This window comes from Mus pahari, chromosome 15, assembly GCF_900095145.1.
Source record: "Mus pahari chromosome 15, PAHARI_EIJ_v1.1, whole genome shotgun sequence".
In the NCBI taxonomy this organism is placed as follows: domain Eukaryota; kingdom Metazoa; phylum Chordata; class Mammalia; order Rodentia; family Muridae; genus Mus; species Mus pahari.
Genome location: NC_034604.1, coordinates 51,618,221 through 51,622,377, shown reverse-complemented (window position 1 = coordinate 51,622,377; position 4,157 = coordinate 51,618,221). Strand labels below are relative to the sequence as shown.

General features: G+C 43.7%; 1 protein-coding gene and 1 long non-coding RNA gene across 2 annotated transcripts in view; one reads left to right on the top strand and one right to left on the bottom strand.

The window, feature by feature from the left end:
• The window catches only part of Ccdc192 (coiled-coil domain containing 192), a 191,811-nt gene that overhangs the window by 88,354 nt on the left and 99,300 nt on the right, over window positions 1-4,157 (bottom strand).
• The window catches only part of LOC110333374, a 6,555-nt gene continuing 6,106 nt past the window's right edge, over window positions 3,709-4,157 (top strand). The window contains exon 1 of the long non-coding RNA XR_002381075.1: window positions 3,709-3,816. This is a non-coding gene — a long non-coding RNA (uncharacterized LOC110333374). The remainder of the gene's footprint in view (window positions 3,817-4,157) is intronic.

Below are 4,157 nucleotides of genomic sequence, written 5' to 3'. Positions count from 1 at the left end.
TGATTTGCATTTCCCTGATGGCTAAGGATGTTGAACATTTTTTCAGGTGTTTCTCAGCCATTCGATATTCCTCAGTTGAGAATTCTTTATTTAGAGAGCTGACCATCTTAACTGTTTAGTTTATACACATCATTACAGTGGATTTACTGTTCATATTAATAGGCTGTTTTGTCCTAACTACATATAATAGTTCTTTTTTTGGAGAAAGGGATTGGAAAGTAAATAGTGTCAGCAGGAAAGCTATAACAGTGTTCCTGAGTGAATTGAGAGAGGGGTTATTTGGAAGGGGAAGCATAAAGAGAAGTTATGATTTCATGAGATGGGTAGGAGGTAAACAAGGTCTGCACAGAGGAAGAGGCACGGCTAGAGGTGTTGAAGTCAGGAGGGGAAGGCACAGGATGGGCTGGAGGGCAGACAGACAGCCTTAGGAAAAAGCAGGATGGGGAAAAGATGGAATCTGCCGCAGAGCGAAAGATGTGTTATACCTCGCTAAAGGCTGCACCTATGCAGGTCATTGGACAGACATTTGCAAACAGTGATGGGCCTAGGTGGAAAACTGGAGTCAGGGAAGTTAAACGCCAGCACAATCATCAATCGGAGAGACCCTGGTGGTTTTCAGCATGGGAATGATGGGCACGCTCTATTGCTCTAACCCTTCTTGGGATAGGATCCACAGGGTCTGGAAGCCAAAAGGTCTGAGAATAGTTCCTGAGAAGTTATTGGCGTGTCCCTGGCTCTTGTTTGGCTTTAGAGTGAGGTTCTCTCTACATTGTCTGGCTGTCTTGGAACTCACTAAGTAGAGACCAGACTCAAGCTCACTGAGATCCATCTGCCTCTGTGTCCCAAATGCTGGGATGAAAGGGGTGTGTCAACATACTCAGCTGAAATTGCATTGGTTTGTTGTATTCATGAAAAGAATGGAAGTATCTTTAAGTTGGATAATATGATCATTTTTTAGGTGTGTGGTTGTAAAATGATTCCATTTTTAACTTTCAGCTACCTGTAAGAAGTCAAATCAAGGTCCTGCCCATCCTCATGCATTCACCTATCCAACAAACACTAATCAAATGCTTACTTATGCGGGAACTGTTTTTGGCTTTGGGAATGCTGTAGAAGGAAAAAAAAAATCAAGCTTCTGATCTTTATAGGAGCTACTTTACACTAGAAAACCTAAAATGCTAATTTCAGGACAGATTTGTGATGCACAGACATGATAGTTCCCTCCTCAGATACACTAAGACATATGGAAACCTTTCATATGGTCAATATACTTATCACCCCCCTCCCCTTGACTCAACATAATTTATACATCGAGTAAAATGGGTGGGTTTGTTTCCTTTTATTTTACACCAGTGTTTTTGTCTATACTCCAAGCTCATAGTTGTCGTCATTGTCGTCGTCGTCGTCGTCGTCGTCGTCCTCCTCCTCCTCCTCCTCCTCCTCCTCCTCCTCTTCCTCTTCATCACCACAGAGCTTACAGGAGAAACTCACATGTGTGATAAACACAGTTTTACCTTAAGATGCACTCATCAGAAACCACAGTTGTTAAATGCAAACTATCAGAACTTTGGTTTCAATTTAGTATTCAACATTAGAGATAGGATCCTCAGTTATGGGTGGTATTAAATGTTCATTAATGATATTTTTAGGGTATGAAAGGGTATGAATATAAAAGTTGAACAATTTTTATGTATTATTTGATTCTCAAAATAATACTATTAATATGTTTGATGTATAAAATGCATTTAAATGAAAAAAAAACTAAGAAGCATAAGAAAAAAAGAACTTTGGTTTCCTTAATACCCATCGGAGACAGACAACTCAAATATGGCTTCCCTCACTTCCCTGGTGCAGCTCACGTGCTTTCTCACTACTTCTTTCACTGCCTTCACTTCCCTTGACCCTTAACCATTACCTGGCTTTTACAGACCCACACTACTGCTGCTGAGAGCTGCAGATCAATCTCATGATGTCACATTTTAATGATCTTCGACACTCCGGGCATCTACGTTATCTCAGCTGAGTCTCCCAGGTGGCTCGGCAACCCTTCTGAGCCTCTCCTGCAGCAAGCTCTCATCCTCATGGCGCTTACTCACGCAACCGGAGGCTCGCATCAGAAATCTCCCACCTCCTTATGCATGGCCTTGCAGCCTCCTTCCCTGAGAGACACACACAGCTGAACAACTCAGACCGGAGCTCTTTTGAGGTCCGAACAACTCAGATTCAGCTCTTTCGAGGTTAGACCACACGTTCTGTGGAACAGCTTGCTTTGGTGCTTTTTGCTTTTGGTGTCTTGCTTTGGTGGTTGCTCCCAAAGGACAGGGTCCAGAAAGTCATGTGATACTCTTTTGCTTTAGGTCCCACCCCCTTCCACGTGTCCAGGGTCTTTCTCCCCATCGCTCTCCTCCCAAGTCTTTGACTGGCTCCTCTCTAGGTTCATCTTAATAGAAATGAAAGTGTCCAAGATTAAAAACAAACTAGTGAAGGAGTCACCTCCCAACCTCAACTTTCTGGGCCATCATCCCCTGTCTCTAGAAGCTGCCCTCCAGTTCCACTCTCCATCTCCCACTCACTACTCATGCCTCTGTAGGGCAGGCCCCGTATCAAAGGCTGACCAGAAAGTAGTGTGTAGATGGAAATATACTTGATTGTGAGAATGATATCTATAAGATTCTAAATGAAGGAGTTTTCCACATGACATGTGAGGATGAAATGACTTCTGGGGGACAACCTATAATGGGTAGTTTCAATTGATTAAAAAAAAAAGCTGTAGAGTGGAAATTTTTAATAGGTAACGATTCCATTCCACAGACCCAGTGATTGGAAACCATTCAGAGGTTGGAGTTGAACACTGAGTGGGAGGAGCTGCAGAAAAGATGTCTTTCCCAGTAGAAGGTATTGATTACTCAGACACATCTGTTCTCTCTCTCTCTCTCTCTCTCTCTCCCCTCCCCCTCCCCCTCCCCCTCCCCCTCTCCCTCTCCCTCTCAAGACAATAAGGTTGAAATGTTTGAGTAGATAGGAAGGCTCTGCTGCCTGTATAAACAGTAACTCAGCTCTACTTATTGCAGCTGGACCCAGGAAGCATCTTTCTGTGGTCCCTGTGTTTGTGAACATCATGCAGAAGCAGAACGTACTGGGTTTGTGAAGATGTCCCCCACACTTCCCATTCTGTTCTCTAGAGCAAACCTCACCTTTCTTGCTTTGCTTGGACAGTGGCAATGACTTGTTTTATGCCAAATGTGGCTTTTTCAAGTCAGGCCAATTCCTTCCTACTCTCTTGGGTTATTTTTTCTTTCACACATGATCCCTCTTAAGCACCCGTGGTAGCTGTGCGCTCTTGCTGTCTTCAAAGAACCACAAAGAGAAGGGTGGCACCATTTGGCTTTTTTTAAAAAAAATAAATAAACACATAAAAAATACAAAAGCCAATGTCTTGTGAAACGGTGGCACAAGGCCCTAGGTGGCCACTAACATAACTTCCTCCTCCTGTCTTACAGAGTCACTTGGTATTTTAGGGGCACCTGCTGATGGTGTCAGCTGCCAGAATACTGCTGTCACCACATGGCACAAAACAACAAAAGAGCAAGCACAGGGCACTTTTGGCAGGGCCACCAGGGCAGGCTGCCACCATGAATACACAAAGAGCAGCCACACCATGTACAGCCTGCTGTGTCTACTGAAGGTCCCGCTCACCCACCACACAGCCCTTTCTTCTCAAGCCATGCCTCTGCGAGAGGGGAATCCAGTCTAGCAGCAGACACCATCTGCTTGGAGACACAGCATGACCCGGGAGAGCACGGACACATTCGGAAGGTGGCTATGAACGTCCCGAACAATCACAGTTGAAATTAAGCCAGACCCCTATCCTAGCGGCCAGGGCTCTTTTCTACTCAAGATACCAGTTGGTTGCTCTTTGTTTTTGATATATTTTAAGAGTCTCTGAGAATGAATGTCTCCCCCATTATAATATTTTTCAAGAGCATATTCTCAAAATTATAGAAGCAAAATAAAAGGTCACCCTGTTTTGACACTGAGACTTTAAGAGGCACAGGGTTCAAATGATTAAACTAGTGACTTTGAGTAATTTCACCACTAGAGATATACTCATTGCCTTATCCAGTATAAAAGTACACACATACACACAAACACATACA